This window comes from Lemur catta, chromosome 1 (assembly GCF_020740605.2).
Source record: "Lemur catta isolate mLemCat1 chromosome 1, mLemCat1.pri, whole genome shotgun sequence".
NCBI lineage: Eukaryota > Metazoa > Chordata > Mammalia > Primates > Lemuridae > Lemur > Lemur catta.
In genome coordinates this window covers 108118869-108144764 of record NC_059128.1, presented here as the reverse complement: position 1 = coordinate 108144764, position 25896 = coordinate 108118869, and the positions used below count along the sequence as shown (strand labels likewise).

At 53.0% G+C, this 25896-nt stretch overlaps 1 protein-coding gene across 1 annotated transcript in view; it reads left to right on the top strand.

The window, feature by feature from the left end:
• Nucleotides 1-25896, top strand: part of GNG7 (G protein subunit gamma 7) — a 123672-nt gene that overhangs the window by 86307 nt on the left and 11469 nt on the right. Inside the window, exon 3 of the mRNA XM_045544224.1 lies at nt 5105-5146. The gene's annotated coding sequence lies outside the window, so the exon portion shown is untranslated. The remainder of the gene's footprint in view (nt 1-5104; nt 5147-25896) is intronic.

Here is a 25896-nt window from a genome sequence, read left to right as displayed (position 1 = left end):
CACATGGAAACTATGTTTAACCTTTTGAGGAACTGCCAGTCCTTCACTCCAGAGGCCGTTCATCTCTCCAGCTCAAAGTTCTGCAGACCACAGCCAGTGGGTCACATCTGACCCTCTGCCTGTTTTTGCAAATAAAGTTTTATTGGCACATGGCTCCACCCACTCATTTACATATCATCCCTGGCTGGTTTCTCCCCATGCAGCATAGATGAATAGTATTAACAGAGACCTTCAGGCCCTCAGCATCTAGGTATTTATTCTCTGGCATTTTACAGAAAAGGTGTGTTCATTATTTACCGCTTATGATATACACTGGAACAATTGGCTATTTGTGCATCTTAAGAACTCCTCCCTTCCCCCACTCACACTGCACAGAAAGCTCCTAAGGGCAGAATTTGATCATTTATTTTTTTATTCCTGTTTCCTACTATCATTAAATGTCTGAACACATTATCCACCGGCCCCACTGAGGAGCACTGGGTATGTTAAGTTTCTGGGGTACCCAGGGCTGCACCCCAGGCTGCCGGCTACAGTTACCTGCGATCTCAACTGTCCCAGGCCCCGGCCACACCCCAGACCAACTTGATCATCGTCTCCTGGGTGGGACCTAAATCCAGGGTAACTTTCATCTCAGAGGTTTATCTTCCAGCCACAAAGACCCAGTCCCCACACGCTGAGCTTCCCGGTAGGCGTGAATTTTTTTAGGACATTATTCAACTCACTGCAAGCCATAAACATTATCTTTGTTGAATTGAAAACTACTTACACTTAAAATGAACACGAAACAGCCCTTCCATGTAAACATCCTCCTCCTCGTTTTGCTAACTCTGCTTTAACTTTTTCCTACCCTTTCCCCTACCCCAGCCCACCACCAAATACCACCTCTGCAGTTTCTCCCATGCCTTGTTTTTGCAATGTCATTGTGTTGTTTGCAGTGCATAATTGCTTCAAATCCTTCCTGGACCAAGGAAGGGTGGGTGGGTAGGAATGTTTAAATAACTGGACAGTTAACAGTTATGCTAAAAATTCATACTTAAAAGGAATCCATTGAAGGGCTTCAAAGATAATACCTCAATAATCTTGGAGCAGTGGTTCTCAAAGGGGCAGGGTTCTATCTCCTGGGGGACATTTGTGGTTGTCATGACTTGGGGGTGCTCCTGGCATGGAGTGGGTGGGGGCCAGGACGCTGCTCAGCACCCTGCAATGCCCAGGATGGTGCCACCCCAGAGAAAAATCCAGCCCCAAATGTTCACAGTGCCCGGGGGAAAAACCCGGTTGTAGATATTGAAAGTGAGTGTCACTTTCAGCTGAACAAAAATGTTTGCTGGTCATTTAAAAGAAAAAAGAAAAAGAGTCGCTGTAGGTGTGTGTCCCTGTGGGGAAACCGGCAGCTCTCAGAGGGTTTGTGGTGACTCAGGGTTCCAGCGCTCATGTGAACCCTCCAAATCTGATGGATTTTTATTGCAAACCCCCGAGTGGGTGGAGGTGTGAATGCTTGCCCTGAGCCGGTTTCATTCTGAGAAGTGGAACGCAGAGACTCTTCTCAGAGAAGTGGCTGAGGAAGGGGATTACCCGCAGGTCTCCCAGAAGAGCTGGTAAAATCAGGGCCAGGCTTCCGGCTTCTGGACAGCTTTCGCACTTCTGAGAGTGAAAAGAACAATGAGTAGATGATCTATTTTGAAGGCCTTCTGGGAGAGGCCCTTGCCCGCATTTTATAGCTGAGAGTTCAGACATGGAGGGAGAAAGGACTTGGGCCGGAGAACAGAGATGGAGGGACAGGGACCGGGTCCCTCTTGGGCGGGGAAGCACGTGCTGCCCCTGGCACCATCTGTGACCCCAACCTACCCAGGGTCTCTCCGCTCAACACTGGGGACATTGGGGCTGGATTAAGTTTTTAAGAGATAAGGTTTCACTCTGTCACCCAGGCTGGAGTGCAATGGCACCATCACAGCTCACAGCAGCCTCCAACTCCTGGGCTCAAGTGATCCTCCTGCCTCAGCTTCCCAAAGTGCTGGGATCGTAGGCGTGAGCCACCGCACCGGAAGCCTCATGCATTTTAACTGTGTACACGCCTGTGTCACCATCACCTGCATCAGGACGTAGAACATTTCCAGCACCCCCCAAAGGCTCCCCAGGGCCTCCTCCCAAATGTGTCACTATTCTGGTGTTGCTGTCATTATTATTATGATTTTTATTATCATCATTACTATCTGCACTTTTGCTCCTGAAGGCAGAAAAGAGACATAGAGATTTGGGCTGCATATGAAATGTTTAGGTAAGGCAGAAGGAAGAACCTCCTAGAAGGTTCTAGAAGACAACCAGCCTGCACCTGCTCAGAGGTGTTGAGAAGTCAGTGCTGGCCGTAGGTACAGTGAGAGGATTTGGGGCGTGCACAAGCGCGAGCTCTGGCTCTGCTGCCTTCACGGACATGTGCCTTTGAACAAGCTGCTGACTCACTCGGAGTCTCGATGTCCCCATCTGTAAATGGGGACCCTGCAGCATCTCTCAGGTTGTTGTTAGGATGAGCTGAGACAAGCACGGTGCCTAGCACTTGGGAAGGCCTCTACCGACAGCAACAATCTTGGCAATAATGCGCTGGTGCTGAGAAGTGACATTTCCAGCCACCCAGAAGTAAACCCAAGTCAGGAATGGGCCCACTCTGGCCTGGCGAGATGGCTCACACCTGTAATCCCAGCCCTTTGGGAGGCCGAGGTGGCAGGATCGATTGAGCCCAGCCTGGGCAACATAGAGAGACCCCAACTCTACAAAAAATTTTAAAAATCCAGGTGTGGTGGCACCTGTAGTCTCAGCAACTCAGGAGGCTGAGGCAGGAGGATCGCTTGAGCCCAGGAGTTGGAGGCTGCAGTGGGCTATGATGATGCCACTGCACTCCAGCCTGGGTGACAGAGGGAGATGCTATCTCAAAAAAAAGAAAAGAAAAGAAAAGAAAAAGACAGTAATGGCCAAAAGCGGAGCTGTAATGGGCCCAGTGGCCCAGGACAGAGTCAGAACCTGGGGCTGACTGTGGGCTGCCGCGTGCACGCTCATTCTCTGACTTTATGGATGTAGGAGCCTCAGTGGGGTACAGGGCAGGACTAAGGGTCCCACTGGGCTGGCGTGGGGACATCACTTTCACTTGGTGTTTACAGTGGTCAGAAATCTAATTTCCCTTGTTCTCTACAAAATCCTGGGAAGGTGTTAGGACCCCATTTGCCAACTCGGCCAGGCAGGGCCTCTGAGTCGTCCCTGGGTAGGGGAGGAGAGTCTCAGAGCCCCCTGGTTCTTGTGCTTTCACGGTCAAGGCCCTGCTTTCTCTGCAGGACAGGCCGCAGGTTCTCACTCATGTGTGTATGTGTGTGTGTGTGTGTGTGTAGGTGGGAGGGCAGGTGGCCCCCGGCCATCCCTAGGTGACTAGGTCATGAGTTCTCGCAGGGGGTGATCCGGGCCCCCCCAGGGGACACTGAGCAATGTCAGGACAGATTTGTGGTTGTCAGGACTGGGTGGCAGGGGAGCTCCTGGCATGGGGTGGGCAGGGGCAGGGTTGCTGCTCAGTACCTGCAGTGCCCAGGATGGCCCCACCCCAGAGTCCCCAGTGCCCAGGGGAGAGACCCTGGCTTAAGAGAAAGCACACACCCCCACCCCCACCCCCGCCCCGCCAGGCTACCTCCTTCCTGCGGCAGAGCCTCCTGGAGCCTCCCAGGGGAGCCGGGGCTCGGCCTGCCCTGCTGGGCTGCAGGAAGCCGTCTTCCTGCTGGACCTCAGGTGTCCTTTGGCCTCTGCTGCGGCCACGATGCCCAGGGCTGCTGAACAGGACTCGCGCGAGGCCCTCATCTTCAGCCTAGGCCCCACAGCCCTGCGGCTACCCTTTGTGTAGGTGGAAAAAAACCCATTGGTTTGTGGAAACAGCAAATGTTTGTAAAGGAAGAGGGGCCAGGCTGGCTCTGGGAGACCACAGGGGACCTTCGGGGCCAGAGGGAAACAGCCTGGCCACGTGAGCCTGGGCGGGCCTGGAGCCGCTCAGGAAGCTGGGCCTGGGTTGGGCCCAGGGCAGGGGCCTCTGTTGACCTCCCTGGCAAGCCCACTGCAGAGTGAGCCCCGCTGGGCAGGACAGGGCCTCCCCTAGAGCCAAGGGTACCCCAGCTCTGAGCTGTGGAAAAGGTGGCTATGGCGAAGCAGCAGCAGCCTCGCCTGGGACAGGGAACAAGGCACGTGGCCGAGCTGGGTGCCGGTCCCAGCTCCTTGACGCCTCGAGTCTCTTTGTCCACATACTAGGAGGCTGGTGCTAGCCTTGCAGACAGGGTGCGGCCGGAGGGGGCAGGGTCCCTGCCAGCCCCTCCCTCCAAGCCTTGGTGGGAATGAGGAAAGCAGGTGCTGTCCCTGGGAGGGGCCCACATGTTGCGTGCACTGAGTATCAGAGACAGACACAGACCCAGCTGCATCCAGGGGCCGGCGTGGGGCAGAGGATCCCATTCCATGGAAAGTGGCAGCTCCAAAGCGCCCAAGCCCACCCCACCCCCAGAGTCCGATCACGGGGCCTCCTCTCCTTTCCTGCTGACCTCTGGCCCTGGGCGGCTGTCCCGCCCCCATGTACCTGTCACTTCCTCCGTCCTAGGTTAATCGGTTGCCCCCCGACTTTGCCACCTCCCCCTTTGCCCCGGCACGTGCCTCACATAAAAGCAGAAACCAGAGATGGAAAACCACTGAAGTATTCCAGGTCTGGGCTCGTTTTCCTGCATGTTCTGTTGTTCTTGCCCTGCTACGTCTGACATACCACGCTTTTGACCACGAGTTGGGGCCCCTGCATTCCCAAATGGAATAATACAAGTCCTACAAAAACCCTGACCTTTTTTTTTTTTTCTTTTTTTCCCCTGCAAAAGAAACAACAGTTGTCTTTTTCTGAACGCATCAGTTGTAAAAAAAATAAGGCCTGTCCTCTCCCCAGGGCGGGGGCATTTTCTGCAGAGGACACGGCCGTTTCAAATTCCCGTGCCACATTTTTGGGGACAGCAACATCCTTAGAAACGCCGGAGATAGCTCTCCGAGCTCCTTGTAAGTAAAAAATATTTAACCATGCTTTTGTCTTTCTTTCTCCTTTTTTAACCAGGGCGTTAGCGTGCAGCCGTGCTTCCTGGGAAAACTATAAAAGGTATGTAGCATTTTATCTTACTTCAAGAGCTTGGAATCTCTTGTTTTTTAGCAAAAGGAACAAACAAGCCACAGTATTTTATGGGCCCCTGACACATCGGGAGTCAGAGTCATCCCACGGAGAGCTCAGGGCTCCGAGCCAGGAAACCTGAGTTCAGATCCCTGGCCCACCTCTCCTGGCCCCCGCCACATTTGGGTGGGTCCCCGTCATCTGTCTGCGATGGAGATAACATTCCTCACTCTGCAGGAATGTTGCAAAGATTAAATGAGGCTACAGATCTCAAAATGTAAAAAAAAAACGCCCAGCACAACCCCTGGCATGTGAGAAATGTGGAGTCGAATCTGAAACCGTGGCTGTTCCGGTCATTTGTGTATTTCTAGGAATTTGTCCATTTCACGCGGATTGTCCATCGGGCGGCGCACACTTGTCCACATCGCGCAATATTCTCTCATAACCCTTTTGATTTTCGTAAGGTCGTGGGCGTGGAGTAATGTCCGCCCCTTTTGTTTCTGACCCAACCCCAACCCCAACCCTCCCCCCTTTTTTTTTGGTCAGTGGAGCTAGAGGTCTGTCAATTTCAGGGACCATTTCAAAGAACCAACTTTTGGTTTCGCCGATTCTACTATTTCTCTAGTCTCTATTTGTTTATCTCTCCCCATCTTTATAATTTCCTTCCTCCTGCTGGCTGCGGGTTTCTTTCTCGCTTCCTCTCTGGTTCCTCAAGGTGTCACGTTAGGTTGTGGAGGTGAGTCTTCCTCCTTCCCTGATGCAGGCGTGTAAGGCACCGGCTCCCCACCGGATGCGCAGGGTCTGGCGAGGTTGCGTCTCGGTCCTCACTGGTTTCAGAGCGTTTCCCACTTTCCCTCCTGATTTCTCCTTGGACCCACCGGTGTCTGAGGGCATGCTGTTTCATTTCCACACATCCCACGATCTGTGTGGGAAGGAAAGAGGGATCCGGAAGCATTTTTTAGTTGGGAATGGGCTTCTGTGCCGTTGTCTTGGGACCCTTTGGGAGGCTGTGCTCCCCTCAGGACTGGTTTCGGGGTGCGGGGGCTTCTCCCTGCAGTGTGTCACCTGTTCACCTCTGGGCCTCTCTAAACTGCGTCTGCAACCAGGACTCTGGTGGCCGCGCCTGCTGCGTGGCAGGGATGGATGTTAGGACTCGACATACCTTTTTGGAGGGACGAAGTTTAACCCGTAATACCCCCAAATCCTAACCTGTGTGCACTGGGGACTCCTTCCCCACACCCCAGCTCTGTCTCTGACGGGATTGTGACTTCTAGGGACATTGTAGGGACCAGCTCTCCCTCCCCCTAGACACCTTCTGCTGGAGGTGGGGGGTGTTCCTTTAATGGCCCCTGTGTCTTGTGGAATTTTTTTCTTTTTGAGACAGGGTCTCATTCTGTCGCCCAGGCTGGAGTGCAGTGGTGTGATCACAGCTCACTGCAGCCTCGAACTCCTGGCACTCTGGGAGGCCAAAGCAGGAAGATCATTTAAGCTCAGGAGTTTGAGACCAGCCTGGGCAACGGTGACACCTCACCTCTACAAAAAATAGAAAAATTAGCCAGGCGTGGTGGTGGCACCTGTAGTCCCAGCTCTCCGGAGGCTGAGGCAGGAGGATCGCTTGAGCCCAGGAGTTGGAGACTGCAGTGAGCTGTGATGACACCACTGCACTCCAGCCTGGGTGACAGAGCAAGATGCTATCTCAGAAAAAAAATTTTTTTAAATAATTTAGCTCCCAAGGCGAGTATCTCACCACCTCACCCTGGTCCTGGCCCTGCACACTTGATGTAACGGTGATGACAACGTCAGTGAAGATTCAAAATGCAGCCGATTGCTGAGTGGTTCCCACACGCCCGCGGTACCTCGTGCAGATCTTTTTACGTCCTCCACACATGGAGCTCAGCTCCCCGCCGCCCTGTCCCCCTCCCGGTTTTCCTGACAGGGAGACCGGAGCTCTGTTGCCTTAGGCCAGACGGCCGGTGTGTGGCCCCAGAGCCCGCCCCAGCCCGTCCCCTGGGACATGCACGTGTTGGCCGATCCAGCGGCAGGTGCAGCAGAGCCCTTGGCCTGGCTCAGGTGTCGCCAGCGTGCAGGCTCCAGCCGCCAGCCGCGTGGCCGCGTGCCTCAGGGATTAGGTCCCTGTGCTGCAGCACCTGCCAGGAGGGATGAGAAAAAGCTCCAGCGATGACATCAGGCAGCTCCTGTCCGCCTGTGGCTAGGCAACCCCGGGCCCAGCCCCCACACAGCCCGCAGGCCCCACCGCCCACTGCCGTCTGCCTCCCCGTCCTGGGCTGCCCCCACTCCGACACTTGGCCATTACAGGCCAGGCCCCCTGCTCTGCCACGTTTAGTTCTCCTGGGAACCCTGGGGAGCAGGCTTCATGGTCCCTGTTTTGTAGGTAGGGAAACTGAGGCAGAGCTGCAGAAAGATGCAGGGCTGGTTGGAGATGGGGCTGGATTGGAACTCCTGACTGTGGCCACAGAGCACCCGGTGGCCTCTCAGGCTGCACTGGCCACGTGCCCATGTGGACAAGCCCTGGTGGGCTCCACAGGGCCACCGTCCCTGGGGCACAGTTGCAGCAGCTGGGAGCTTGGTGGGAAGGCGAGTGGAGGAGGCAGAGTCCACAAAATAAAGAGAAGTGTGCACAGCCGTGTTCACAGCAGCACCGTGCGCAGTGCACAACGGTGGACAGATGGATAAACACACATGGAACATCACTCGGCCATGAAAAGGGACGAGGCTCTGACACAGGCCACAGCGTGGAGGGACCTTGAGGTTATTGTGCTCAGTGAGAGACGCCAGACACAGAAGGACACACAGTGTGAGACTCCATTTGTATGAAATGTCCAGAACAGGCAGATCCACAGAGACAGGAAGTAGGACGGTGGGTGCCAGGGGCTGGGGGAGGGGGTGGGGAGTGAGTGTTTCATGGGGACAGAGCTTCAGTTTGGGAAGATGAGAAAGTTCTGGAGAGGGAGGGTGGTGACAGCTGCACAACCACATGCATGTGTTTAATGCCCCTGAGCTGTGCACTTAAAAGTGGCTAAGATAATAAATTTTATTTTATATATATTTGATGAAAACTTTAAAAAAATCAATATGGTAATACACCGAAAACCATTGAATTGTACACTTTAAATGGGTGAGTTGTATGGTGTCTGAATTTGTATCTCAGTAAAGCTGTTCAACACAACACACACAGGGACACCGAAACAAAGGCACAGGTGTCCACAGGGATTCCACGGGGGTGGTAGAATCACCGCTGGTTTTATTTTCTTTCCTGTTTTTCTGACATTTCTTGGATATTCTGGGGGCCCTGGGGAAAGAGACATTTTTAAGTGTTTAAAAGAGAGAGGTCGGGCGGGCATGGTGGCTCAGGCCTATAATCCCAGCACTCTGGGAGGCCGAGGCAGGAGGATCGCTTGAGGTCAGGAGTTCAAGACCAGCCTGAGCAAGAGTGAGATCCCGTCTCTACTCAAAATAGAAAAATTAGCTGGGAGTGCTGGTGCTTGTAGTCCCAGCTACTCGGGAGGCTGAGGCAGGAGGATCGCTTGAGCCCAGGAGTTGGAGGCTGCAGTGAGCTAGGCTGACGGCACGGCACTCCAGCCCCGGCAATAGAGTGAGACTCTGTCTCAAAAAACAAAACAAACTACCCCAAACTCCACGGCTTCTAGCAACACACATTTATCATCTCACTAACGAGGTCCTCTGTCCAGGGTCTCAGCAGGTAGCAGCTGAGCCGCGTTCTCATCCGGAGGCCGGGCTGAGGGAGAATCTGCTTCCAGGCGCCCTCTGGGTGTTGGCAGAATTCGTTTCCTTTCGGTTGTAGGGTTGTGCACCTGGCTACTCACTGGCTGTCCGGTGGAGGCCGCCCTTAGCTTCTAGGGGTTGCCCACTGCTGTGGTGCCCCCTAAATCCATATATTGAAATCCTCACCCCGCAAAGCAATGACATTAGGAGGTGATCAGCTCAGGAGGTCGGAGCCCTCATGAATGGGGTTAGTGCCTCTCTGAAGGAGCCCCCAGAGAGCTCTCTTACCCCTTCCACTATGTGAGGACACAGCGAGAAGGTGCCATCTAGGAACCGGAAGGTGAGTCCTCAGCGGACACTGAAACTGCCACGCCTTGACCTTGGCTTTCCAGAACTGTAAGAGCTCAGTCTCCGTTGTTCATACGCCTCCCAGATATTTTGTTATCGCGGCCTGGATGGGCCAAAACACCCACTGCTCCTGGCCACGTGGGCTTCCCCGACACAGCCGCTGACTCCAGCCAGCCAGCAAGGAAGGTCCCTCGAGGTGCGGGCAGGGGTCTGAGAGGCCTGGCCCTGGAGAAGCACTGAGAAGCTTCAACGAGGTGGTGCCGTTTGGGGGGCTGTGGTGGCTCTTCCTGTGCACCCTGCACACTTCCTGCCTGCCGGCGGAGAACGAAGCCATCTTCCCCCCATTCTGCAGAGATTCTGAGAGCCGGGGACACCCCAGCCCCGAGGCAGCCACGTTTCCCCTGTTGAGTGACAGCTGCAAGAGACCTCAGCACTTCCTGGGGTGGCCGAGGGCTTGGCTGCACTTCTGCATTGACAAGAAAAGGCATCATGGAACTTGGACAGACAAGAAAAGGGGATGTGAGCGTGCACGAAACCACACACTTGATCTCGTTGTTAGAAATTCCACGTGGGTGATCGAAACCTCATCTGGGGCAGAGGCCATCAGGAAGCTGGGACGAGCTCATGGTCACAAGTTTTGTGCCAACCAAGGACGGGCATTGGGGTCCCTCCCACCCAGTCAGCTGACTTAGCAGGGGTGGGTGGGGCAGGGGGGATGCCCAGCTGTGGTGGCTGCAGTGCTGGAAGGTTCTGCAGAGGAGACCAAAATTCCATGCGTAGGTCACACTTAGCTGGTACGGAACCTGCTCGTGGGAGCCCTGGATGAGAATGCAGCCGTGCAAGCCCTGCCCTCCCCGCCTCCGCCCCCGCCCCGCTGGCTGCGTTTGCAGAAACTCTCCTACAGGACTGACACTCTGGCTTCTCTGCCACTTCGCTGCATCCCTACAGCGTGGGCCTGCCCCTGCTGCAGAGCCCAGAGAGGTGGACACACCGTGCCAGGCACAAACCCAGCGTCCACTGTGGACACAGGTGGCGCCAGGCGCTCTGGTCCTGTTGCCTGGTCCCAGGGAGCCCCTGTCCCCGGAGGGAAGTTGTCCCTGGGGACAGAGTGAGTTCCTGGAAGTAGCACCAAGTAAACTCCCTGCACTGTGGACGATGCCTCCAGCACCCAGGTGGCCCCTTTGGTACCCGGCTTCTGGGATGTGCCTGGCAGAGTGATGGCCCCAGAGACATCCCTGTTCTAATCCCTGGAGCCTGTGAATGTGTCACTTCATGTGCTGAAGGGACTGTGCAGATGGATTGAGTTTAGGCCACTGAGACGGGAGGTCACCCTGGATGACCGGGGAGGGCCCAGTGTCAGCACAGGGTCTTCCACGAGGAGGCGGGAGGGTCGGAGGCAGAGAGACTGGAAGGCGCTGCGCTGCTGGCTCTGAAGGGGGGGGAAGGGCCCAGAGCCGAGGGACAGGGGTGGCCACTAGACCCTGGGAAAGGCTGGAGACGGTTCTCCCCTGGAGCCCCCAGGAGGGACTGGCCCTGTCACACCTTGACGTCACCCCAGTGAGGCCCATTTTAGATCTCTGACTCCACACTCCAAACTGTGAGATGAGAAACGTGTGTTGTTTTAAGCCACCAAATCTGTGGTGGCTTGTTACAGCAGCCACAAAGTTACCATGCACAAGGAAGGTCCAAGGAACTGCGGGTATGCTGAGAAGGGGTTTTAACGCAGCCTAGTTGTACCTGCATGGTTCTGATCAGGGGCTTCTCAGAGGGGCTTTGCAGGATGTGTAGGAGTTTTTCTAGGGCCTAGATGGAAAAAGACCCGTCTGAGCTGAGGTGGGAAATCCCGGCACTGCCTTCTCAGCTCTTCCCAGCCCTCCTGCCCTTTGGCTCCCCAGCCACACCCTCCAGTGGCCGAAGCTGCCCCTTGCCCTGGCCCAGGGCCAAGGTGACAGCATTTCCTCAGTGCCGGGAAGCCCAGAACAGGAGTGACAGGAGCCATGGGGTCCAGTGTCCTGGCCCTGCCCGGGTTCCTGGGCTTGCAAACTCTCACATGACCGCGGTCGCCCCCACCAACCCCGCCGCCACCCCACAGACAGAGAGCAGGCTATTCTCCCACTCCCGTCACCGGGGCGACAAAAGCCACATGAGCCGCGTCGTCACCCTCCGTCATCACGGGCCTCTCTGTGCAAACAAGCCGGCCCTTTCTTGGGCTCCGTGCTGCCAGTGGAGGGACCTGCCGCACTGGTCTGTTTCTCACTCTCTCGTGGGCACCTCATTCATTCCCTGTCTTCAGCCCCTTCTAAATATAGCTGCCCGGGAGACCGATTTAGCCTGGGGACAAAGGGCCAGCGCTGACAGGGACAGTCACGAGACTCTGTTTTCCAGCTGGGGTGCCGCTTGCCCTTCCACGCAGCCAAAGCCCCACTGCAGCCCTGGGCCCCGCCGTCCTGTGCCAGGTTGCGGAGCTGCAGGCAACCAGGGCCGGCACAGAAGGGGCCTCGCTCACGTGGCTGCCCTCCCACGCCCTGCTTGGGTGACCATGGCCCTGGAGACATGTCCCCATATTGAAGTTCCTGTGCCACACCAGCGCCCAGGGCTCTGCATAGATCCCCTCTTTGGGGTCCCCGTGGAGCCTGCTGGGGGTCACAGAGCATGGGGGGTCCATCCTGGCCACCAGGAGACACATCCAGGCAGGTGCCCACCCTGTGTGTTCTCGCCGTGACGACCAGCGTCTGCTCTGAGAGTCCAAACCAGCGTCCCCGTACCCGGGGTCCTGTGGACATCGGGGCTGTGTCATTCTCTGGGGTGGGGCGTCCTGGGCACTGCAGGTGCTGAGCAGGGTCCCTGCCTCCACCCACCCCATGCCAGGAACTCCCCCTGCAACCCAGTCATGACAACCACAGATGTCCCTGGACATAGCCCAGTGTCCCCTGGTTGGAGGGGGGGACCGAATCACTGCCATTGAGGACCAGTGTCCTTGGAGCTGCTGTTAAACAGACCAAGGCCCTGTGTCTCCCGGGAGGGGAGCACGGCCCTGGTGCCCACACTGGAGGTTGCTGGAGGTGCCCGAGGACACAGCTCTCTGCAAACTCGGCCCCCGGGGCCGCTGTACGAGGGCAACTTGTTCCCAGCCTCGCCTCAGAGCCGCCTTCTCTCCCAAACCACCGTTTCGTTTTGTTTTGGTTTGGATTTTTTCCTCTTAAATCATAACACCCCGTCTCTCCTTGTCTCTGAACACCATGTACTCAGAAGCAGACGTCCCTCCGCTGGGGAAAGAGCTGGCGCTCGCTCTCGGGCATTGTTTGTCCTGCAAGATCTGGCTGGAGGTTTTTGTTGTTTGGGGTTTTGTTTTCGCCCCTTTCTTGCAGCAGGCAGAACGCGGGCTGGGGGGATGGCCGGGCCCCAGAGGACACTCCAGGAGCATGCCGAGCTGTAAAGCTACCGGTTCCGGAAGCGCTGAAGCCAGATGAAGTGTGTCCCTGTTCTCTCTGAAGACAAGGCGTCGCTGCTGCCAGCTCCCGCCCACCCTGCAAGGCCACCTTCTCGGGCTGACTCACCCCGCACACAGCACGAGGCCCCGCTGCTTTGATGAACAGACTGGAAAAGTGCACCCACCTCGGTGTGACACTGCCCGGGAGCCACCAGAGCTGGCTCCGAGCCGACCTCCTGCGCAGTCGGGAGAGCAAACGCAGGCTGCACTCAGGAGCCAGGTCACAGGATGCACCGGGGACCATTCGGCCCTCGAATGGCGAAGTCCCCGGAAACTGCTACGGCTTTAATGCTGTAACCTTCACCTCCGGCTGTCCAAAGGAGAACTGCGGAGATCGTGTCCGCAGCACGCCCAGGCCAGAGTCTCGCACCCAGAGACAGCAAACGGGGGAGCAGCTGGAGCCCTCCCGGGGTGCAGGGCTGCTGCCTGCTCACCGAGGAAGCCCTGCAGCTGGTCCCATCCTGGCCTGGCCACAAAGTTACCATGCACAAGGAAGGTCCAAGGAACTGCGGGTTCTTGGACAGCTGTCTGCGCTGCATAACAGATACCATGAGCTTAGCAGCTTCAAACAATGTCCACACGGGCTCCTCCATCTGCAAAGCCAGCAATGGACAATCTCCTTTTCGATATTCGAATCACTTGGTCAGGAAAGACACCGGCCCTTGCGAGGGGTCACCTCATTAGACCAGCCCCACCCAGGACAATGCAGTCTTCTTCAAGTCGGCCGTGCCTCCACGCCATGTGGCAGGGCACTCTCCCAGAGCCACAGCCCACCTTAGTGACGGTCCCACCTACACTTCAGGGCAGGGGCTCGCACATGGTCTTTGGGCGTCATCGTAGACATATCAGCCCCACATGGCTTGAGGTTCCGTCTGTACAATGGGCACAGCACCCCCCCCCCCACTGGGAGCCGCCCTTGCTAGGGTGTGGTGGAAGTTCAGTGTGACAAGCACGTGTGAAAGGTGCTTCGAAACTTGCCAAGTGGCACCCCTGGGAGAGGTGGGCGGGGGGTGCCTCCCAGGCTGGCCCTGGGCGGTTGCTGCAGGCACAGGTCAGACCGGGCCAAGCCAGCCCCGGTGCAGGGTGTGGCCTGGAAATAACCTGGAAGAAGAAAACCTGAATCCCTGCTTCCCTGAGATTCCCCTTTTGTTCCTTAACAGCAGAATTCAGGAAAGAGCATTTATGTTCTAGCCCAGGGGTTCTCACCTGGGGTGTCCTGCCCCCAGGAGACACTGGGTGATGTCAGGGGACATCTGTGGTTGTCACACTGGGGGTGCTCCCTGCATGGGGTGGGTGGGGGCAGCAATGCTGCTCAGCACCTGCAGTGCCCGGGACAGCCCCTCCGCAGAGAGTGACGTAGCCCCAGTGACCACAGTGCCCGGGGGGAGACCCTGGTCCAGTCCGTGGGTCCTACTGGTGACGATAGCTAACCACGAGGCGTGTTGCCCGCCCACCTCATGCCAGGCCTGGTGGCCAGTGCTGTTTTGGGAAGTTGCGTCCCTCTCTGGGACACAGAGAGGTCAGGCAGCAGGTTCTAGAGAGACCCTGACTCCTAAACCCGGCTTTTCTCATCTCACAGAGTAATCAGCCCCAGCTGTCACGAGCTTAGGCGTTAGCACAGGCACAGCCTCTGGAAGCTTCTCTGCGTCTGCCTCAGAGAAGAGCCTCAGGGATGCAGCCTTAGTGGTCTCAGCTCTGTCTGCGGCCCAGCCATGCTGCCTGGAGCTGGAAGGTGCGCAGCAAATATTCAGCGCCCAGAATTGAAAACCCGAAACACCAAGCTGCCTCCTGGAGCCGGCTGGGTCCTGGGCGTGTGCCCCCTGCAGGGAGCGCAGACAGAGGGCTGGCCATGCTGGGTGCAGGAACACACCTCTCCCCAGCTCGGTCCTCAGCCCTCATCAGGCTCCTTTAACAGGGGCTGGGGACCCATGGAGCTACCCACAGTAGCGCACGGCCCTCTCTGGCCACCAGACCCCAGAGCCGCTCTGCAAAGGCCCAGCCTCTGCCTCTGCTTCGCAGGGCACATTCTTCACATTCCTGTCCCTTTATGCAGCCGCCCAGCCACCTCTCGGAAGCCTCCAGCAGCCGCACGTTCTTTCTCTTCTGGTAAGAAGGCGGCCCTGGCCGCGGCTCGGGTGTCGGTTTATCGAGCGGGCTGGGAGCGGCACTTTCCCAACTATGACAACTATGTTTGGAATCCGGAGCGATCGCTGCAGGCGGTTCTCGGTCTCACTGTCATCGCTTCCTGTGCGGCTGGAAAACACCTCTGAGGGTGGCAGAGGCATCGCAGGCCCAAAAGAGGAGCTGGGTTTTCTCTGGCAGGTCTCGCTGGGAGGGAGGAGGCCAGGCCCGGTCCACGCCCCACCCAGGGCGGGTTTGAGCTGCGACCTCAGAGTCCCTGCAAAGTCTGGCACCACCCCCGGCCTGCCGTCTGCCTCTGGGCTTTGCACCCTGGGACACTTAGATTCAGCCCACCCGCCCCCCAGCAGGGTCTCAGGTGCCTGTCTGCCACGCAGCCCCCCTCGAGGCGGTCTGGGAACACAGTCGTGCTAAGAGTCTTGGCAGGACCCGGATCAGAGCAGCATCTTGGAGCTTCCTAAGTCTGAGCCTGTCCTGCTGCCTTAGGGACCACCCATTACTCCTCTGATTCCCCAAGGCAGGAGCAGGACTCTCGCTGTGACGTGCAAAGCCCAGAGTTACTAGAGCAAAGGGGACAGAACCGTGACCTTGAGGGGCCTTTGCGGAATCCTCCATGGGGCGAAGCAGCGATGGCGCCTTTCAAGGAACCCGGCAGTCTCAGCCCAGCTGGACACTGACAGGAGAGTCTGCTCCGGCCCTTGGGGAAAAGTTCCCAGGACCCAGAAGCGCCCTGGCACTGCTCACAAACCACCACACTGGAGGCACGAAGCACAGGTTTTGTTGTTGAATCTCACTCAGGGTTTCCCCTGACCTTGGCGGCACCGCAGTCCGCCCCAGCCTCTGCGTCTCGGGAGTCCCGGCCTTTCCAGCACTCTGCAACATCTGCAATATCTGCAGAGGCCCAAGCCGTGACCAGCGCTACCCCAAAGAAAGAAGCAGCGTGAGGTTCCTGGGACTGTGTGTATTTAGAATCTAGAACTGTCGGGGGCCGGGCACAGTGGCTCACACCTGTGATCCCAGCACTCTGGGAGGCCGAGGTGGGAGGATCGCTTGAGGCCAGGAGTTCCAGACCAGCCTGGACAACATGGCCAGACCCCATCTCTACAAAAAATTTAAAAATTAGCAGGGAATGGTGGTGTAGGCCTGTAGTCCCAGCTACTTGGGAGGCTGAGGCACGAAGATCACTTGAGCCCAGGAGTTGGAGGCTGCAGTGAGCTGTGATTGCATCACTGCACTCCAGCCTGGATGACAGAGTGAGACCTTGTCTCTAAAAAAATAAATAAATAAAATTTAAAAATTAAAAAAAAAACATCCTTACCTGTCTCTAGACCCCAGTTTTCCTGTCTGCAAAATGAAGTGAGAATGGGGTGAAAACCTTCTGCTTCTGTGCAGTGAGGGGAACCAGCGATTCTCCAGCTCTGCGGTTTTCAGATTTGGTACTTAAGCTACAGATCCCTCTTTTAAAATGGAATCTGAGGCCAGGCACAGTAGCTCATGCCTGTAATCCTAGCACTCTGGGAGGCCGAGGCGGAAGGATCATTTGAGTTCAGGAGTTCGAGACCAGCCTGAGCAAGAGTGAGACCCCGTCTCTACTAAAAAATAGAAAGAAATTAGCTAGACATCTAAAAATATACAGAAAAAATTAGCCGGGCATGGTGGCGCATGCCTGTAGTCCCAGCTATTCGGGAGGCCGAGGCAGGAGGATCGCTTGAGCCCAGGAGTTTGAGGTTCCTGTGAGCTAGGCTGACGTCACGGCACTCTAGCCCGGGCAACAGAGTGAGACTCTGTCTCAAAAAATATATATATATAAAATAAAATGGAATCTGAGCTTTTGGGGGTAGAGACATTCATTGTCTTGACTATGTGACAGTTTCACAGGTGTATACCTACGCCCAAACTCATGGCATTGTACACGTTGAGTACGTTCAGTGTGTTGCTTCTGGATTATATTTATATATTATGAAGCTATTATATGTTATATATAATATTTGTTTTATTATATTTATGATAAAATACACACACACAAAAATGGAATCTTGCCAAGAGGTGCAGACTGTACCCCAAACCCGAGGTGGCTACTCTGTGAGGCCAGGGTTGTTCACCTGCACACAGAATGCCCAGGGGTACCACTGAGCAAGGAGGAAACTGCTCTTTAGTCCTGAATTTCAGAGTCGAGAAATCTAAGGCCAAGGGGAGTCCAGGGGACGTGCCCAGAACCGGGTCCCCGGCCTGAGCGTGTGCTCCCCTGCACGGCCCCATCCACAGCCCCGTGGTGTGCATGACATGCACGCACGCCAGCACCCCAGTGTTCCCGTCCACGAGCCAGAAACACAGATCTTCTGCTTCTTGCTCCAAGACAAACAAAACATTGAGTGTTTTAATCTTTCACTTTAGTTCTGTTTAGGGGGGAAAAAAAAGCATGTGGCTTTGGTTCCAACAACAGCAACCTGAGATCTTTTTCTTTTTTCCTTTTCTTTTAAAACAACGTTTGCTTCAAAATGTTGCTCTGTACAGGTAATGGAATATTATTCAGCCTTAAAAGGGAATGAAGTCCTGACACAGGCTACAGCGTAGAGGGACCTTGAGGACATCGTGCTCAGTGAGAGACGGTTGTCTCTCTTCAGACACAGAAGGACACACAGTGTGTGACTCCGTTTATGTGAAATGTCCAGAACAGGCAGATCCACAGTGACGGGACGTGGATTCATGGGTGCCAGGGGCTGGGGAGGGGATGGGGAGTGACTGCCAATGGGGACGGGGCTTCCTTTTGGACTGATGGAATGTTCTAGAAATGGTAGTGATGGTGGCACAACAGCTGTGAATGTGCTAAATGCCACTAAATTGTTCGTTTCAGAATTGTTTAAATGGCCAGATTTTATTATAACTAGATGATTTTTTAAACGTGTGTGCTTCCCAAACCAGGTACTTGGCTCAGGCAGAAGTTGAAGGGCACTGGGACAGTGTCCCGTGGCTCTGGGATGACAACAGTGGAGAGCCTCCTCCCACTGCGCTTGCAGGGAGAGTTGCTCACGGCTGGGGGGCTTCTTGCTCTTCTCACCTGCCGAGGGCTGCTCTGTGCCTGTGACCTTGGTGACTGCAGGAAGAAAGACTCAGCCCTTGCCTCCTGGGTGCCCACACTTTGCCAGGGAGACATGTGAGCAGGTGGCAGTGAAACAACACACAAAACACTGTGGTCTTTGTCCATTTAGGCTGCCACAAAAATGTACCATCACCTGGATGGCTTATGAAAAATAAAAATTATTTTTCACCATTCTAGAGGCTGGAAGTCCAAGGTCAAGTGGTGTCTATTAAGATTTGGTGTCTATTAAGGACCTACACCTTGGTTCATAGATGACGCTTTCTCGCTGTGTCCTTACATAGTGAGAGGGGCGAGGGAGCTCTCTGGGGCCTCCTTCCTGAGGGCGCTAATCCCATTCACGAGGGCTCCACCCTCATGGCCTCATCACCTCCCAGAGCCCCACCTCCTAATACCCTCACACTGGGGATTAGGATTTTAACATATGAATTTGTGGGAACACAAACATTTAGTCTATAGCAAACACCACAGTTGAGTTTCTGTGTATACCCAAGAGGGTTCTAGGAATCCCAAGTCAAGATCCCCATTAAAAGGGGTTCCAAGAAGAAATAACATTTGAACCCAGCATTGTAAAGGGTGAAGGTATCAAAACACAAAGTGGTCCTCTAGGGTTAGGGCTCAGTGTCTGCAAAGGAAGGTGCCCCCCACCCCTTCATGCCCCTAGCAAATGTTTTTTGAGCACCTACTATGTGCCAGGCTCTGAGGAGAAAAGCCCAGCTCTGTAGACTCATGGGGCTTACAGTCCAATGGGGGGACAACTTAAATATCAAATTATGGCCAGGTGCAGAGGCCCATGCCTGTAATCTTATCACTTTGGGAGGCCGAGGAGGGAGGATCATTATAGAACAAGAGTTCAAGACCAGCCTGAGCAAGAGTAAGACCCTGTCTCTACAAAAAAATAGAAAAATTAGCCAGGCGTGGTGGCACCTGTAGTCCAGAGGTTGAGGCAGGAAGCTGAGGCAGGAGGGTCACTTGAGCCCAGAGTTTGAGGTTGCAGTGAGCTATGATGACACCTGTGCACTCTAGCTCAGGTGACAGAGTGAGACCCTGTCTCAAAAAAGAAAAAAAAAATTCAAATTATAAGTACTACAAGAAAAGAGACAGAGAGCCATGAGAGAATGGTGTGGCAGGCTGAATAACCACCCCCAAGGGAGTCATGATGGTTAATTTTATGTGTCAATTTAACTGGGCCATAGAGTGCCCAGATATCTGGTCAAACATTATTCTAAGTGTACCTGTGAGAGTGTTTCTGGATGAAATGGACCTTTGACTGAGTGAAGCAGATTGCCTGCCCTTCCACAGTGTGAGTGGACCTCATCCAATCAGTTGAAGGCCTGAATAGAACAAAAAGGCTGAGTAAGAGAGAATTCCTCCTGCCTGACAGCCTTCAAGTTGGTACATAAGTCTTTTCCAACCTTTGGACTCAAATTGAAACATCCACTCTTGGATCTAGAGCCTGCTGGCTTTCAGATACTGGAACGACCCTATATGTCTCCAGCTTGCTGATTTCAGATCTTATGACTTCTCAGCCTCCATAATCATGTGAGCCAATTTCTTGTAATAAATCTCTTTTGGGCAAACCACTTCCCTTTTCTGAGCCATAGCTATCCAGGGACAGCTGTCCCCCTGATGGCCCCTTCAGGGAAACAGGAAAATGCTGAGCTCGTGAGGCCACATGGTGAGGCAGTAGGTGACCCTGGTGCTAGGCATCAGAGAATGCACTCTTTGACATAATTGAGGTTGGGGGAAGAAGAATTCTTGGCAGGGGGTACTGAACTACAAGCTTTGATTTTGCACTTGATTTTTTCAGGGATTAGAAGCTGCTGGTGGTTTCTGAGTAGGAGAGGAAGAGATTCAGCTGCATTTTCAGAAGCTCCCTCTAGCTGTTGGGAAGTGTGTTGGAGGGAGTGGAGAATGGGGCAGAGGCCATTGGTAGGGGGACACAGGACTCTGCCTGACACTGCTGAGGGCTGCTGAGGTGGTCATCCAGGGAAGGGCTGGCTGGACCCAGGAAAAGTCTCTGGGGACAGCTGGTCTTCAGCCCTATCACTCTGCCTCTGGACCAGTCGCAGCAGATGGAGATATATATATATATATATATTCAGATGCTGACTTCATTTTTTCTGTGTGTAAAATTACAACTTTCCAATAATGTTATCACTAGCAAACTCCTCAAGCAATATTGAGGACTCCAGTCACTAGAATCCAATAACCAAAATAATATAATAAAAATGGTATAATAAAAATGTGAAGGCAGACGTGTAGAACATCTCCTGTTGATAGAGTGGTTGAAGGGAGGTCTGAGTTGATGGCTGTGGTGATTCATTTGTGTTCCGAGGCTTTTTTGGTGTTTTTCACTTCCTGTTCATCTTTCCACGGGAACCGTAGAATCATTTTATCAAATTCTTTCCCCTCCTCAATGTTTCTGTTGTTTTTCACTCCTCCGTGCACTTCCTACCTTTCATCTGGAATCATTCTTCTCAAATACCCCTTAGTTTTACCTTTAAAAAGAAAAGTCTGTTGGTGGGAAAGTCATATAATGAATCATAATATGTACCTCTAATGTTTGGCTTCTATTGCTTGACAAAATTTTTTTGAGATTCATACATGTTGCTTCATCTGTCAATAGTTTATTCTTTTGCTTTTGCAGTAGTATCTCATTGTATGAAATACCAGAGTTTGTTTATCCATTCTCTTGTTGACAGGCATTTGGACTGTTTCCAGTTTTTGTTATGACGAATAAACGCTTGTGAACATCTTGTACAAGTCCTTTTGCGGAGACATGTTTTTATTTATCTTGAGTAAATCCCTAGGAGTGGAATTGCTGGGTCATAGGTTAGGTATGTGTTTTGCCTTATAAGAAACTGCCAAACCATTTTCCGCAGTGGTTGTACTATGTCACATCCCCATCAATAAGGTATGATGCTTCCAGTTTTTCTACAGCCTCCCAAATATTTCGTGTTGTCAGTCTTTTTAATTTTTGCCATTCGAGTGGTTATGAAGCCGCCTCTCATTGTGGTTTGTTTTTTTTTTTTAAGACAGAGTCTCACTCTGTTGCCCGGGCTAGAGTGAGTGCCGTGGCGTCAGCCTAGCTCACAGCAACCTCAAACTCTTGGGCTCAAGCGATCCTCCTGCCTCAGCCTCCCGAGTAGCTGGGACTACAGGCATGCGCCACCATGCCCGGCTAATTTTTTCTATATATATTTTTAGTTGTCCAGATAATTTTGATTTCTATTTTTTTAGTAGAGACGGAGTCTCGCTCAGGCTGGTCTCGAACTCCTGACTTCGAGCGATCCACCCGCCTCGGCCTCCCAGAGGGCTAGGATTACAGGCGTGAGCCACCGTGCCCGGCCCTCATTGTGGTTTTAATTCATATCTCCCTGCTGACTAAGCATTAAGCACAGTTTCATATGCTTATTGGCCATTTTTCTTGTCAGTTTTTAAGACATTTATTTTGCCCGGAGGTTCTAGGACGTTTGGGATCTGTGGCTTGAAGTCTTTTTATCAGTTTTTAAAAATTATCAGTCATCACCCCTCCAAAGATTGCATCTGCCCCATTCTCTCTCTCCTGCCAGCATTACACGTAGACCTTACTGCATCCTCCGTGTCTTTTACCCTCCACTCTAGTTTCTTTCCCTCTGTGTCTCCTTTCTTCATTCTGGATATTTTCCTCTGTTCCATCTTTCCATTCACTAATTTTTATTTCTCCAATTCAGCTCTTCCTTTTCAGGTATTGTCATTTTCCACCTGTCTTTGTATGTCTGGTTATTTTTATTTGTGTGCCAGACATCATATTTGCAGATTAGTATGTAGAAATATTTCGAGACCTGGGATGATGGATGTTGTTTTCCTCCACAGAGGATTTATGTCTACTTCTTCCAGGCTTCTAGGGCTGCAAGGAGTCTAGGATCGCCTTAATCCAGTATCGGTGATTGAGATTATTCAAAACTCAGCTGCCTTCTCTGTATGGCCCTGTGTGTTTCCTGTTTACCATTACTTCTAAAGTGTAACACGAAATTGCCCCAAATCACACCAAGGGGGAATTCACTAAACCCACTCTCCTTGGCAGGTGTCAGACCTCAATCTCTGTACCCCTGGCCTTGTGAGGCTAATGAACAAACCACTCAGCTTCTCTGCAAACTCCTCGCCCTAGAATAAAGTGACCCCAAAGCCTCCCAGGCTTCCATCCCCTCCCACATCCTGGCTGGAAATTCTTCACTATCTTAACAGCCCTCCAGGGCCTTCGGGCAGACGTTGGGACACTCTGTCCCACTTTTCTAGTTGCCCCCAACAGGACAGTGAGTTTGTCCTTATAAACTGACTCACCGTTGTGTAAGACAAAATCTACCAAGGGAGATTTTTATCCAAAGTCCAAGTACTTTAGAAAGAGGTCATTAATAAGGATCATCTTGAGCTCAGATCCACAGAATGACGAACGGGGACCTCTCCCCAGCTTTGAGAACAGCCCTCTTATTTTCTGGCTGAGGAAGTCAAGTCCCAAGTCAGGAGCAGAGCTGGGCTGTGCGTTTCGGGGCGTCCGTTTCCAGACTTGCGCTGTGTATTCTATCTCCAGGAACTGGCGCCAACCCTGAATAAGGTCCCTGAAAATGACCTCACCTCTCCCTGAAACCTGAAAGTCATGTCGATTCAGCAAGAGGCTTATGCAACCCACAGTTGCCAGAGGTCCTTTGGCCTCTCCTCATGTCCATAAATGACACGGAAGTGACCTAAGCATGACCGGTCATCACAGACTCTCCAAACCAACAGCACAGCCTAAAAGATGGGGTCGTGCTTTAAGTCAGACAACCCAAAAATGGGTCATTCCAGGACACCCAGTCTCTGGCTCTGTTGCTAATTCCATCCACTCTGATTTTTAGTATGACTGACTTCCGACTCTGCCTGGGCCTCCCCCGGAGCGATTCCCTGCCCAACCCCAGCCTGGGGCAGGTCAGGGGAGTGGCCACCGGGTGCCAGCGAGCTCCTTAGGGAGCGGGATTTCTCAACAGCTTCCAGCAAACCTGCTCTTCCACCTTCGCTGGGTGCAGGGTGTTCTGGTCACGTTTTCTCTCCAGCAGCTGTGTTTACATTTCGCAGTTGCCACAGGTCCCCGAAAGAGGGCCCTCTCCTCGGCCACCAGCCTCTGGGGCCTGGGAAGTCTGCTGCCAGGGCCCAGTGCAGAGATGGGCCTGTCCCTCTGAGCATCACAGCAGAGTTCCCTGGGGCTCAGAGAGGGGAGGCCATTTTCCCAAGGCCACACAGCTTGGTGGAGCCACAGCCAGTTTCAGGTCTACCACTTGCCATAGCAGCCCCACCTTTCCAGAGTCCCCTCCTCTCTTGGAGCTGTGGTCTCGACCCCCTTCAAATGTGTTGAGCTCTAAGGGAAGGAGGGTCATGGGATGCTAATAAGAGTAATCCGCTTTCGAAACAGGCTTCTGTTTTCATTCAGGACTGTTTCTTGGGGTAGCAGAAGCCGGCCGAGTTCAAACTGTTTGCATCTATCTCACCTAAAGGAACCGCTTTAAGCCTCAGGGTTTCCGTAAAGGCCTTAGGTTTTGCCCCCAGGGGACACATGTCCAAATCTGGAGATATCTGTGGTTGTCACACTGGGGGTGCTCCTGGCATGGGGTCGGGGGAGGCAGGGATGCTGCTCAGAACCTGCAGTGCCTGGGACAGTGCCACCCCAGAGAACGACCAGCCCCAAATGACCGCACTGCCCTGGGAGACTCTGCACTGTGGGGTGTTAAATGTCCAGCTATTGATCAGGTGCCTTCAGGATTTTATAAACATAATCGTTCAGCCAGATTTGCAGACGGAGCCCTAGACTTCGGTTCGGCTCTCTCCACTGGCGCGGTTGCCAGTTTTGTGTCACTTTTTCATCTTCACCTGCCCAACCATCTGCTCAGCAGACATTTAGAGTACACCTTCCCCACCCAGCAGGGACAGGCCACAGACAGGGACCCAGGCCACCCAAATCCCCTCGGCACCCCCAGATGAGGGCATCTGAGGGAGACACAGCATCGTGCACGTCTGATTCCGGCTTTGATGTTGTCTCATAGTCACACACAACAGTGCCTGGGGGAGCCAGGAGAGGGTGCGTGGGACGCCCTGGGCTATTTTGCAACTGCCTGTGAGTCTATAACTGTTTCACAATAAGAAGTTAAAATACACAATGCTCAATAAGCCTGTAACAGGTGATATTAGTACACGATGGGTACATATATACAAAGTAAATAGATGGTAATCTGAATATCTTACAAATATAAATAAATATGAAATTAATAAAAACAATATAAACACGTCATGAATATGAATCAAACTACGTAATATGATGACGAAACATACACATATGTAACATGTGTGTAGTAATACAAATGTTAAAATACTAATAAAATTATATATTAATAATAAATGATCTGACTATATAGTGAATGAATACTTGAGTATATAATAAATATAAGTGGCATATATTATACATATAAATAGATAATGAGTAATAAATAAACTATAAATATCTATGAATAAATATACAAATATAAATAAATGTATACAATATTATAAACCAATAAGTATGTGTAATAAATAATAAATGACATGAATATAATGGCAATAAATAAATAGTAAATAAATATGTAATGATAGAAATATGTAACTAATAAATGTATAATAAATATGAATGTATTTTAAACAAATATATAGCAAATAATATCAATAAAATGAATTAAGATCTAAATATTTAATAAATGCATAATAAATAATATAAATATATGAATAGGTATGTATAAAACTAATATCAATTAACATTTTTGGGGCCGGGCACAGTGGCTCATGTCTGTACTCCCAGCAACCTGGGAGGCTGAGGCAGGAGGATCGCTTGAGCCCAGGAGTTGGAGGCTGCAGTGAGCTGTGATGATGCCACTGCACTCCAGCCTGGGTGACAGAGCAAGACCCTGTCTCGAAAAAAAAATATCAACATATTACAATATAAACAACTAAATAATAAATAATAATAAATATATAATAAATGATACAAATACATAATAATAAACATATAATAAAATAAGTGGCAATTCTTGCCTTCCCTCCAAAATCTGTTAATTTGCGTAGAGCCTCGCAGATCCCAGAGCCCTCCCCTCCCTGGCTCTGTGCGCTGGGGCAGCCAGTGCGAGGCCAGGTGGGGAGCCCCTCGCCCATTCTCCGGGTGTTAAATCAGCCCCACACAGTGGCAGCTGTGCCCAGAGCAGACCACGCTGAGACCCCTGGTCTCCCACTGCCCCCAGGGCTGCCTCTCTCCCAGACAGTAGCTAGTCCTCGTGTGTGAGAGTCAGTCCCCCGCAACTCCTGAGCCACCCTCGTGCTTGGTCTTAACTCTGTGTGGCTCTGGGCAGGTCACTTTGCCTCTCTGGCCCTCACTGTCCTCCCCAGACCATGAGGCAGTCAAGCATGCTAGACAGTCCCCTTGCCGTGTCACCAACATCCTGGGGAACATCCCATCTGCTAGCTCAGTTCCATGCACGAGCCCTCGCCCTCCCCTCCCCTTGCTCCAAAGTGAGGACACCTTTCAGCTAAACTCCACCTCCCAAGGGGCTGAGAAGAGCTCCAGGGGGGACCCTGGCACAAGGACCACCCATGTGTGTGACCCCACGGCTGGCGGGGCTCAGGGCCGCCCAGGTTCTCCCGGGCCTGAGAACCTTGTCCCACCTTTGGGGAACCTCTTTGCACAAACAGCTTCTGGACATGCAGATGCTCATAGTCGCTTTAACTGACGCTTTCAGCATGAAGGGGGCATTGGGGACCCTGAAATGGATCCAGGTCTCTCCCAGTTGGTGTCAGGCAGCCCCAAAGGGGACACCTGGCAACTGCACAGGTCAGAGCCACTCTGTGACTGCCTTCACCGCCGGGGTGACCGACTCATATCCTGGTGCA